At 39.6% G+C, this 13,470-nt stretch overlaps 1 protein-coding gene across 12 annotated transcripts in view; it reads left to right on the top strand.

The window, feature by feature from the left end:
• Positions 1-13,470, top strand: part of PARD3 (par-3 family cell polarity regulator) — a 441,649-nt gene that overhangs the window by 157,659 nt on the left and 270,520 nt on the right. The window lies entirely within an intron of this gene.

A 13,470-nucleotide genomic window follows, 5' to 3' on the forward strand; every position in this document is an offset into this window, starting at 1 on the left:
CAATGGAGGGAAGGAGGAGAAAACTGAGCTGTTTAAAAACCTGTCGCCCAAAAAGTGAAGGCTGAAAAAGCTTCAGTGAAACTGCAGCTGGGGATACTCATAGATGTTTGTTTACTGCAGCTTGGTTCTTGTGTTAGCTGAAGAGTTTATCCCAGACTGTGTGTCTTGGCAGCTGCTGTGCAGCAGTGTGTTGTGGTGGCAGCAGATCCCAAGAGCCCAAAGAATATGGGGGTACCAAAGCAGTGCATGCTTGAGCTGTGTCCTCAGTGGTGCTGGGAGTGAGCAGCTGCCCTCTGAGGGTGCAGGCTCTGGGTTTGCTGGGGGTCAGCTGTGCCCAGAGTGTGCCCCAGACCCCAGACAGGGCTCTTGGCTGGGCTCAGGTTCTGCAGTGTCCCTGCTGCAGCTCACGGCTGCCAGGTACATGCCCAGCAGAACGAGCTCCAGGAGGAGAGCTGTGCTGCTGTGTGTCATTTCACTGCTCTGTTGGAAGGTCCATGTAGTCCCCAATGGCTGTCAGCTCAGGGTAGATTGTAATGCAGCTATTCATGTGCTGTTTGCGTGGTGTGGCTGCTGGTGTACAAGCCAGCTTCTAGGAGTCTCCATTCTGCATTTTCCCAGAATGATTTCGTGCATGTGAGTTCTTTGCATGGGATTCCTATTATGGGATGAATTGAATATTAAATTACTCCTCAAACCCTGAAGGCAGTACATCAGCTTCACTCATACCGAGCAATTTGTGCTATGCTGTATATGCCATATTCCAGTTTCAGTTTCTCAGTTCTCCCAGGGCTGGATTGTGCTCCATTTGTTTCCATTTTTCTTTTTCAAAGTTGGAATGTTTTACTAAGGGTGAAAAATATTTTTAATGAAGTATTTTAATTTGCTCTTGTGTTATGGGCTTGTATTCCAGCCTCCCCTCATCCAGGTTTTGCCAGATGTTTTAAATATCTTCTGAGTACATATGCTTTCAAGGTTTTCCTGCAAATCCAATTGTGTTTAACAGGCACTAAGTCCTTGTGAATCACTGTTGTATTTTTCTCTACTTTATGCCTCCCAGATCTGGCAGATGTCTAGAGTTCTAGGACAGGAGATTTTCAGTGTTTTCTGTATGAAAGCAGATAAGATTGGTACATAGTTAGAATTTCCTCAGAAAGGATCTGAGTTGCAGACCTCTGAGGGAGGGAGGCATTTAATTCACCACATGTTTTTACATAATTTAGTAAGTTTAGTAAGTAATTAAATCCAATAATTCATCTCATGCTGTATCAAAAGGGAAGGCTTTTGTCAGGAAGGTCTTTTTGAGGGACTTTTTTCACATTTCCTCTTTTTTTTTTTAAGTCCTTGGATATGTCACATTTAAACCAAATACAGTGTTTCATTTATCTTTCTTTGGAAAAAGTTCTTGAAGTCATAGTTTTAGCTAGGGGGATGGTAATTTTCACCCATAGATATATGTGGTTAATTCAGTTTTATTTTCCTTTTGACCAGCCAAGTTAAATACATTTGTTTCATTTTAGTCATAACTGTTTTATTACTTGCGCTGCAATATAAACTGTTTTCTCTGTGTTTCCTTCCTTGACTTTTTTCCTCACTGTTTTTTCTGTCATTTGCTTGTAAGATACCTGAAGGGTCATTTTTAACAGTGAAAAGTGAGGAAATGTCAAAGGTAGGGCTGCTGGTGAAGGCTCTTTGTGTGCTCTGTGCTTTCTGTCGGTGGTTATCAAGCTGCAGAATGTGAGATGCTCAGCACGTGTGATGGGATGAGGCTTTAACCCGAGAGAAGGTTAGCTGGTGACTTGATGCTCCTTCCTTCTGTTTCCATTTGCTGACTTCCAGATTGAGAACCCGGTGCATCTGGGTTAACTTGATGCCTCATGGAAATTTTAGAAAGGAGACAACTACTTCGTATCCGCCTGTGATCAGAAACAGAAGGAGGATGGAAAAGAGAAGGCATGAAGAATTAAAGAACAAAAGACACAAGCATCAGAAAAGGGGAGGGGGGAGGGCAGGAAGAGGAGTTAGTGGCAGGGAATGCTTACCTCCCCGAGGACAAATAAAAATACATAACTGTTTCCTTGATGTTACTTTGCTATATAAACAATTACCCTAGGACCCATGTAAATGATGTATGACTATGAGAGAGAAAGTGAGTAGGTTGCTGCTGACCTCCCATTCACCTTTTCTTTTTGCAAAACCCTCTGTAGAACCTGAGACCTGGTCCATGCCAGAAACTGAAGAAAAAAACAACAAAAAAAGTTAAAGACACAAAAAGAAATGATAATCCCACATGATTACACTTTTGTTATTTCTCAGGTGTTAATCACAAAATGAAAAATGGTAGTGTGTAATGTTAGATTTGTATAAGTGCATGATGACATTTTGAATTACCTTTCCTGAAACACAAACTGTGGATTGTCTGACATAGAAGACGTTCACTGAATTGCAGAGCTTTAAAAATGACAGTCCTGCGGCTTTGATGGATTCTCTGTCTCCTGAAGTCTTGAAATTAAAGTCAATATTTTTCTGTATTTCCAACAGAAGTTAAAAGACTAAATGCAGACATTATTGCATGGTGTACCTGGGCTTATATAGGTGTTTGACAGGATGATCACAGGGTGTCTTCAGGATTTGAGTTATGAGTCTTGTTTGGAGTCTCACAGTAGTGCTGCAATGTGTGTAGTGAATGATTCTTCGCATACTTGGACCTATGCTTTTCTCATTTAAGATTCTTCCGTATTTCTTTTCTTAACATTTTTATTTTTTGGTACGGTTTTTCCAGCTGCACCCTCTCTCATTGTTTACATTGTCCTTTCCAGCCAGTTCTGTAGTCTTCCCATCCTGTCTGCCACAGAAATCTGTAGCTATTCTGCTGCTTTGCTCCTGCAAACTCTCCAGCAGCCAGGTTTCCCATTCATCCATACCCTACATTTTGTTTGTAGGTGGAGAGTGTTTACTTGGTTAGGTTTCTTTTGTCTTGCTTTGTTGTATGTTTTGGGTGTTTTTAGGATAAAAAGGAGAAAATTAGTTTTAAAGATATTTGCGTTTGTTTCTTGATCCTTAGTGCAGAGGGAGTGCAGACTAAAGGAGGATGGACAGTATCTGGTTGAGTCACCATGGCTTGGCCTGGTCATGTTCTCCTGTGGCACTGGTGGGTGAGTCAGCTGCTACCTGGGGAACTGAGGCTGACAAAAATTCTGCATTAACTTTTTACACTTTCTTGGCCCTTTAACAGAAACTGATCGGTTTTGGCTCAGCTAAAAAAATGGCTGTTCTGAGTCCTTTTCTTCCCAGAGTATTTATTCTCTTTACTGTACTTCATGACCAACTGCTGGCATAGCTGTATTACAAAAAATTCCTAAGACTGTATTTTGCAACAATGGCTTCAAGTGTGCTCTGACTTAATTAGTAGGAAAAACCAGCTTATATCGCTGGCTGTATTAGGGGCTTCACGCTGTTGTGTGTGACTGCTTATTGTTGAACATTTAATGCAGAACACAGTTTACCGTACAGATGTGGGATTTTTTTGGAGAGAAAAATAGGTTAAATATGTAAGTCACCACATAAATGCTGAGTATGATAATAAAATGCTAAAAGGATGATATAGAAATCTGTGAGGAGAGCCGTGCAAGACTGCCTGTGGGCCTAGGTTTTTAGTCCTTTGCTTTTACAGCAAGAGACTAGAAATGCTTATGCAATATTAATGCAGGATATACAGCAAATTGGCATTTGGAAGCATTCAATTTTCCTCATAATTGTTCTCCATTCACTTGGCCGATTATCAGTAATTTCAGGGAATTAAAGATGCTCTTTTTAGAAGTTTCTAGTGAACTCTTTAGAATTGTCAAACAATAACAAACCTGCCACTTAGGCAGCAATTTTCCCTCTTGCTGTCCTCACGCTGATGTTAGATTGCTGTTTGGAAAGGCTAGACAAGCAAACTGCCATGTAGTAAATCAGCAGGAAAATTTTTTCAGCCTCATGCTGCTGAGTGAATTTTGATCCAAGAATTTTTGTGTTTGTTTTGTTCATGCAAAGACTTTTATCCTCCAGTTTGGGACCAGGGGGTTGTTTTTCTTTGATAGTTAATCTGCTAAAGTGTATTTTGTTAAAGAACTTAATAATACATTTTTGTGGATTAAGCTTGTTATTCTTCAGTCATCTCCAGGTGAATCCCACTGGAATGCAATTCAAAGCGTGTGATGTCCAGTTCTTTCCTTTTCCTCTGCCGTAAAGTGAAAGGGGAAACAAAATAGTTAAAACCCCTCAGGAAGGGCCATTTACTGAAAAGGTGGCATTTTGTTCTCTCTCTCTGTGTCACAGGACCTCCTAAAGCCCTAAGTGTGCACAGGGACAAGAACTGCAAAACATCTGTGGTCAGAAAGGAGGCTGTTTGATGGTGATCTGTGACAGCATGGTCCAGTGACCCTGTGGGGTTATTCAGTACCTGCCTGTCGCATAATCATCTCTCAGTGTCATGTTCTCTGTCTCTTCCTTTCTCCTGCAGTTTGCAGACCAAGGGGCCAACATCCCAGTGCTGTCCTGTCCCAGCCAGGAGTGAGGAATGTGGGCATCTGAATGAGGGTGGGCTTGGGTAGTTTTGGCTCCTCTTCCCAGCCCTGCTGAGGTGCTGCTGCTGAAGAGAAGCAACAGAGCTCTCCAAGATGTTTAACTGCTTTTCTCCTCAGCTATGTGGAAACAGCAAAAAAACTCTTGCAATTGATAGGTGGTTTTAGTCCTATACTCTTATTTGAGATAACCCAGCTGCTTCTGAGGAGCATGAGAGCAGCCTTGCTTTGCACAAGTGGTTTTGGTCAACTCAGAAAAAGCAAGTACATCTGTTTGGTTTATTTCAGTCTTCCCTAAATTAGAATTGCCATAGTAATCACACAGAAAGGTATGATGATGGTTGTATTTCAAGAGCTGATAAAAACTGGAGGAGATTAGTGAGGGCTGCTTGATGCTGGTCATGGAACAAGATGCAGCCCAAACTGCCCCCCTCTTGTGTGTTTTGTGTTTTTGTGACATTTGTGATGGTCTCTCATCTTCTTGCCTTTTGAATGATAAAAACCCCCTTTATTGGAAATGTTTTGCTGTGGAGGGGGTGGAACACTCTCCATTATTAAGATTCAGACTTTATTTCCCACATGTGCAAAGTCTTGGCTTCCTTTTTAAAATTTTTGAGGAGGTTTGCACTTTTTATGTGTTCCATGACCGATGGGGTAAGTTTTCTCCCCCAGGTCTGAATTCGAGACTAAAATTGTTTTCAAACATCCTTTGGAAGTATTTTCAAAAGCTTGAAAAGTATATAAATCAAAATCTCATCTGATAAAAAAATAGTGAACTCTGTCATGAACTAATAGCTTCTAAAATAGTTCTAAAAATTCCAGAGAAGAACACAAAGTAATGAACTTGTCCTCAGAAATCTGTTTAGTTTAAAAAACATTTAAGAAGTATTTTTAGTGTTAATGTGAATGACATAAAACATAATGTGTCAGTTTCTGTATGGAAAAAAGCCCAATGAAAGCTAATACGTATCTGTATGAATACAAATCTGGAATGACTTTTAAAAACATCTGCATGAGCATTCTCTGTTTTAGGTAGCCTTTCTATTTGTAGTGATGAGTAAGTATCTTAGATGTTATTTAATGCAGTAGATTTTTGACAGCTCACATGAAATATTAAATACACGAGCACTCATATGGTTATTAAAATACTCTGCCTTCAGAGATTGCATAAACAAAGGTAGCTAAACAATATTTAACCTATTTTCCTGCTTTCTTATTTTACATAAAACTCAAGAATCTACTTTTATTAACCAGTAAAGTGGTTTTTAGTCAGAAGCACCATATTTAATGTAAAAATGGTGTAGAACAAGAACAATTAGAGTTAATTTTTAGATTTTTAACTAAGCATTTCACAAAACAGAGGTTTTTCCTGCTGGAAGCACATTGCCTGCAGAGAAGTTGATAATCTGTGAGAGCCTAAGGATGTTCTACTTGCAGTTGTTTGTATGTCTTGCTTGTGTTTATTCTGTGAATGGCCAGGTGTTTTGTACAGGCTAGGTAAGGAGGCATGGATTGAAAATCAATATCCTAGAGAGGTCTTACTACTAGGAAGTGTTTTACATTCTAATATAATATAGAAATGATGATAATAAGACTTGTTCCATGAAATCCTTCACTGTCAAGTAGGTTAAGGAAATGTCTCCATCGGTACAGGAGGTGGCTCTCTGCTCCTGTGGCTTTCTTTTTGTGGTTATGCAAGATAACTTTCTTTTGAGGAGTAAAAATTTTCGAAGAATTGCATTTCACAGAGCCTTTGTGGACAATTAACTTCAGCTAAAAGTATTAATACAGTGAATTTAGTTTTTGGTTATAACAGGAGCATCTTACAGATATGCAGGTACAGGGTGGGTAGGAAAAGCCTGTGGATGCTGAGATCTGGATGCCACAGTGCTCTTACAGCTGTCCTTTACATCCTGACTGGCATCCCAGTGCAGCTGGGGCACTTATCCAGAAAAGTAGCTCTTCCTTTGCATCTCCTTGTTGGGAGTTGGATGGAGAGTGACCCCTCCATGTTCCTGCTTTACTCCTGGATACATTTTCTCATGGACAAGGTTGTTGGCCTTGGTGCGGTGGGGCTGTGTGTGTGTATGGCATTTAGGGAAGTGAGTACTCTGTCCATCAGCTCATGTGAAAAGCAACCCTGGCCATTGGCTTATGGGAACTAGAACAACTGCAGTTCCTTTGTTTGCCTGGTTTGCTTTCTGTCCATCCTCAGCAGGGATTTTGTTAAATTACACTCTTTCTGTGGGAGGTCTTGGAAGAGAGTGAGGTGCCCAGGTGCACAAGGCACTTGTCTGGGTGCAGGTGCAGAAGGAGCACTCAGTTGCCAGCCCAGTTGGAACAGCATTTTTTTTTTCTGCTTAGTGTAGAATGCAGAGTGTGAGGGGTTTTGCAGAGTACTCTTGTCCAGCTGACTGCTTGCTGGGCATTTTGAGGATAACCCGTCCTGGGCTATTGATTTTCCTTTGAATCTGTTAACATTCCTCATGTTCAAGCAACAGCCTCCAATTATTCATTCTAATGGAAGAAGACTAAGTAATATATGCTGACAGTCTGCTCTTTTTCTCATTTCAGTGTATCAATATATTTTGGGCTGAAGAAAATAAATACCTTATTAATCTCCTTTGAAGAATGAAACAAAATGAGAATTCCTTAATAGCACAAAATGAATAATAACCATAATAATTAAAAAAAAAAAAACTTACCGATTTTGTAAAATAAAATTTGTCCACCTCATGTTCCCTCTCTCCATGCAGATACTTAAAATTATTGTAGCACATTCTAGGATGAGACAAGGAGGGAGCCTTGTGGTGTGGAGACAGCTTGGAAAAGTTAGCTGCTGGGAAATTCTGACAAATTCTGGCATGAAGTATATACCATAGTATTTCAGTAAATATCTTCTGTTAGTTCTGGCTAAAGCTGTTTCTCCACTAAGAAAGATGATCTTCATCTCTGGGCTAGAACCAATCACAAATTCTAATGAAATTTGGCAACTGCAAGCATGAAAAGTCATTGATCCAAAAATTCGTGAACTGTCTTTCATGTAGCAAGATTTCCTTTTGAACCTCAGTTAAAGCTCTTTCTATTGGCTTATTCTTGGTCTTGAACCTTCAGGAATAATTTTTTACTCTCTTCAGATTTGGCAATGTGAAATAAAAAACGGAGTGAGAGGCACATAATTAAGCATGCGGCGTAACTGCATGTTTCCAAGACTGTAGAAGGAGAGGAGAGGGGGAAAAAAAAAGACTGGGGGGGAAATAGGAAAAAAAAAAAAAAAAAGAAAAAAAAGTTGCTGGAGTGTTTCTAAAGTAGAGAAAATTTTCTTCATTTCCAGAAGAGAATAATTTATGCTTCCTCTTGTTGTAGGGGGCTTTGTAAATGGAACATGTAAAACTATGTGTAAAGATGCTCAATTTTGCACACACTTCAAGCAGCAGCTAGTTTCCTACTGCTCACTAGGCACAGTTTTAAACAGTAAGAGGATATCTGTTTCTAGAAAAGAACAACTAAGGATGTCTGTTGGTCTGTCACCCCTTGGAGAACAGCAGGCATTATGTTTTATTGTCCCATTGTGGGCGTTATTTGAACAATTTACCAGCAGCTTCCAGTGTAGTCTAAATTGTCTTACTCACTGTTTGGCTATTGGGAACACTGGAGTTTTCTGCAGAAAGTGGCCTTTAATGTTAAGAGTTAATGAGAAAATTTTAGCATGTTGTGTTGAAGCTGTAGCCTCTTACTCCCCTCTCTGTAGTTGAAAGGACCTTGTTTGGTTACCATTAGTTTTGTGTAGTCCCCAAACTTTGCAGCTTCCCAGACTGTTGTCTGACCTGCCCCCAATGAAAGGTCAGGCACAGCATCACATCTTCTTGCAGAGAGCAGCACTATCTGCCCTCCCATGTCATGGTCATGGCAGCTCCACTGTCGTGCATCCCCCGTGGATGAGGAGGCTTAGTGGCATTTCATCTCATTACTTAAACACGCAAATGCTTGATTTGTCTGTGGGGATTCAGCTTGATACTTGCAGCTGAATGACAGAAAATAGTATTCTTGAGATCTTTGTGCTCTGTGCTTTGCCTTTGAGCTGTATTAGTCCCTGCGTGCAGAAGAGCCTTCTGCTAAATATTGTTTAACTGAGCACATGGGGTGGCATGACGTGGCCTTTTCCTGGTTCTGCTTGAGATCTTTTGCTCTTCTTGGTCATCGTCAGCAGACAGGAGTTCAGTGGAACATCAACTCACAGAGATTTGATAACAAGAGAGCATTTGATAATGAGAGCATGTTTCATGAATGTACCAACATGCTTCTAATAATCCTAGTAAATGTTTCTGTCAGGGAAACAAGAGCAAGTGCCATTAAAATTGCAGAAGCTGTTAGTAATTTTTAATTGAAGTTCAGGACTCTGTTCACTCTATCTTATTATAGATGTTGTAAATTTTTTTTGCTGTGTTGCAAATTCTGTAGTGTGGATAGAGGCTATTCCTTCCCACATGTTCTGGGCTTTTTTTGTATTTTGTGCAATAGCTATGCACAAAATAAAAAATAGAACAATTTTTCTGTTCAAAAAATCCCCACCCTTCAAATGATTTTGGTCAAGTTTCCTTGGCTGTCATAATTATTATGCTTCAGTCAAAAATCTGTCTAAATAATTTCTGTAATGAGGCTATGTGGATTTTGTGTAACTCAGGTTCAGATCCACCTCCAGGCACTGATATCCTCAAATTGTTGTTTTTTCCTACTTGACAATGGCCTGTGATATACATGGTTGCTCAAAAACCCCCCAGCTCAGGTTTGATGACTCCTGAACTTCTCCGCAGTGGAGCAAGGCTGGAGCCAGCCATGCTCACCCCAGCCTGAAAAGGGGGATTGCCAAGTGCCCACTCAGTGGGGAGGAACTTTTCCACACAAACATGGAGAAGTAGCAGATTAACAGCCAGACACCTCCAAAGACTGAGCATTCATCTGATAACTGGCAAAGAAATACCTCTTCCCTCACTGCTTCAAAAATAAAGGAGGTCAACAACCATCATATGTACCTTGTTCGTTGTTCCCATAATTAAGACACCATTAGGATCCCTGCTACCACCCTTCATTTACCACACCCTGTGTGCACCCTGAACACAGTGATGGTCCCATCATGATGTTTTACTAACCCAGACGTTTGGGGCTTTTTTTCCCAGCCTAATCCTAGGTAGAAATGCTGCAGGTTTTAATTTCCTTGCTGTCTGCCCAGGGAGTGGCTGGTGTGGAGGGTTTCGTTCAGTGGGCAGTTCCCCAGTGGGGATGCTGATGGTCAGGCTGGAGGCTCTGCAGCCCTCGGGCAGTGCCAGTCTTTAGCCTTCTGCCAAGTCAATTTGTGACCTGACTCAGGAGCCAGCAGATGAGGCATTAGGTTTTGAAGGAGAGAGATTCCAGCAGCAGCTTTGTAAGGACTTGTGTAGTGACAAACCTCTTGCTAATTACACACATTCCTGCTGAATTGCAATTAAGCAAGTTTAACTCTTTGGCATCTGCATATGATCCACATAGGAATTCCTACTTCACATATGAGGTCACATAATGATGTAGAAGTCTCTGTTGGCAACAGATGTTGAAAGAAACTTCATTCTCCGCTAAGTCAGAAATGGATATAGACTAACAAGTGGTACTGAACCCCTCATATCTGGTACTGCAGGGTAATGGAACTTCTCCTCACCCCTTTTCCTCCTCACATCAAAGCTCAGTGGTGGCCTGGGGACCAGAAGGGGGTCACGACGTTGGCAACCACAGCAGGTTTTCTCTGACTGAAACTCACTGATGAAAGAACTGTACTGTGTATTATAGCTACACATTATATCATTCTTTGTTCTTCCCAACTGAGCTCTTCAAGCTACAGTCTAAATCCTATTGTTGCATCTATATTTTTTCTTTTCTATTCAGGAAAAAGTTGCAAACGTCTTCATTCCTTTCTGAGCCTACACAGAGCATTTAGACCATAAACAATCAACAGTTTTCATAGCACTGCATTTACATTTACTAACAAGAAGAATTTTTCTATTAAGTTTTAGGAGATTTTTCAAAGTGGGGATAAGAAGAGAATCTGCCAACTTCCTTCCTGTGTCTCAGTGTGGTGAGGTTTTCTCAACTCAAAGCAGCCAGGAATTTGTTCCTGTCACTGTAAACTCTTGCTTGCACTGCAGAATGAAGGAAGATGTGTAATACAGTGTCTTCATTATAACATAACTAAATATGAATCACAGTATTATTGGCAAGGCATGATCTTTAATGAAAGCAAAATAACTTCAGCAGCAGTAAAGTTGATGTTGTTTCTACTATCACACAACTGTTTGAAGAAGTAAGGCATAAATTCTTGCAAAAGTTTTTTTGCATCTGCTGGACTAGAAGCTCATTTTTCTTACTTTAGTAGCAGTAGCATGAAAATAGGTGAAGAGGTAATGCAGCATGTTTTAAGGAAATCCATGAAGAATGTACCCAAAACCCTGAGACTGTAGCTCATTAAAACATACTGAAACACAATTTTTTGACAGAGATGAGTAGAACATTTGTAAAATCTGACATTTTTGTCTTTTCTTTTGGCATGCAAAGCTATTTGCATTTTAGAAAAGAGCCCAGAGAAAAGAGACAGAGAGGGTGTAGGTAATTAAATTTTAATTTCAGTTTTAAAGATCTTTCTCTAATTAGCTTTAAAAGTCAGTGTCTAAGTAAATTGAGTTTCAGGGTGCAATCATCATTTTCTTCCTGGATCTTAGTATTCAAAAGCAAGAAGAAAGAATATTAGAGAAAGAGAAAGAAGATTGTTATTTTAAAGGCCTTTCAAGATAAGGATTTAACATTACCTCATTATTAAAATATAACTGTGGCAGGTTGTTTTTTTATTTCTGAATTTCAAAGTCATTGAGCAGTCATACTTGGGAAAATGGAAAACTTAGGTTCTATTAAAAGAAACTGAAAATTATACTGGGAAAGTAATGACTTTTTTTCCTTCTTCTGCTTTGCAAGAAGAGTTTTTTTGGTGGCTTGCTTTCATTCTTTTCCCTGTTGTCCATTCTTCCAGAAATGATCTTACTGTTCTATGAGTCCTTTTTTATCACAGGCATGCTAGCATAATGTCCTATATTACTTTAAGGTGTGCTAGCATGCAGTGGGCTTCTGTTAGTGTGTTTTACACAGTGTCTTTTCTCTATATTTATATGATGGTTAGGGACTCAACTTGCAGCATTCATCTGCCAGACCATGCTGTGCCTCTTTAGTGCCGTGGCTCAGCCTCTGCCCTGCTCCTGGTGTTGCTGCCTGCCAGAGCTCCAACTGCGTGGGGCAGTGGTGGGAGGAAACTGCCTAATGGTGACTTGTCAGGATTTAATGTGCAAACGCTTCCAAATGTGCCGTTTTGAAACGAAAGACACAAGAAAACAGAGAATATTTGATAACATTGAAAATATGTCTGTGAGAAGTACATAAGCTGTTGTTTGATGATGAATTGCTAGAAGAACAACTGAAAACAGTTGGTTTGTACATGAAGTAGTTATAAATATCTAGAATTGTGTGAAACTATGATTTTTTTTTCTCTGTAAGAGCAGTGGCAGTCTTGTTATTTAACCAAGAGTCCTGAATGCAGAAAAATTAATTTTAGAAGTTGATCTTTTTAAGCATAAACATATTTTCAAGTAGAGAAATGCTAATTATCTAAACGATGTCACCTTTCCTGTAATTCTGAAAGGGAAAGCCATGAATACAAAATACTTGGCATTTGCGGGTAAATGCTTTGTAATTCATGTAATATTTGCAAATGTTGAAGCATATGATAGAAATTTAAGTGTCTTGAAATGTGACCATAAACACTTCAGCATGGATTAAAAGTCAGCATGGAAATCTTAAAAATTAGAGGCAATCTTAGTCTAGAAATTGTTGTCCAATAGGGTTTAATGAGGCTTCCTGTCACTTTTGGTTCTATTTAGAATCTTTAAATCTGAGAGAATCAATACTGTGAAGAATATGTTAATTAAATTTCCAGATGTTGATAGACTGGGAAAATAGAATAACGTGAATGCAGGAAAGATATATAACCCAGCAGAGATATACTACACAACTGAATACAGTTTGATTCAGCCTGAATTAATAGAAGATAATGTGTAAGAACATTGATCTAAACTGAACTTGTACTTTAATTATCAAGACAGATGCTGAAGGGAGACTACAGAAAAAGTTTTAGGATTTCTGTGGATGTTCTGGGTTGATTCCATGACAATAAAATAGCCAAATGTGATTACTGTTGACTGTGTGTTATCACCAAAGTTCAAAAAATGACAGGGAGGATTTAAACAGCACTGAGAGTATTTCGTAAAAGAAATACACTATTCTGGGTGCCTTCTGAACAAGTTACGACTGAAATAATATTTACAAAAATGAGCAGCAGTAGAGAATTAAAAGAAGCAAAGGTTATGTCCTGTGTAGCCCCTTTTAGGGGAGAATTGAGATGTCTATGACATATGAAAAGAGAGTTTTTGAGAGAAGGGGAGGTAACTAGTGACAGGAGGGTAAACTTGAGGAGGATAATTCAAATAAACAAATTCTGGAGACTTTGACAGTCGGAAATGCTGCAAATAATTTTTTTTAAAGTGGAATGGATTCTAGGAGAGAAAAAAATACTGCTCTGGGCCAAGAGGAGAGAGCTGGTGGTATGTATATAACTATATATATGTATGTATATTTAATATTTATGTATATCCTCCTCCTTTGCTGTGACATTCCAGAGTATGTTTCTGAAAAGATCTGCAACTGGCAGTAGCACTGCAGTGCTCCTTTTTTCATGTCCCTCCAGCTGCCATCTCCCTATAGTGTGCCTGTTTTCTTCTGCAGGACAGGTGGTGCTGTTGTCCCAGCAGTGGCTCTGCACCTCTTGGAACGGCTT

This window comes from Lichenostomus cassidix, chromosome 2 (genome assembly GCF_008360975.1).
Source record: "Lichenostomus cassidix isolate B80296 chromosome 2, HeHo_3.0, whole genome shotgun sequence".
NCBI classification, from domain to species: domain Eukaryota; kingdom Metazoa; phylum Chordata; class Aves; order Passeriformes; family Meliphagidae; genus Lichenostomus; species Lichenostomus cassidix.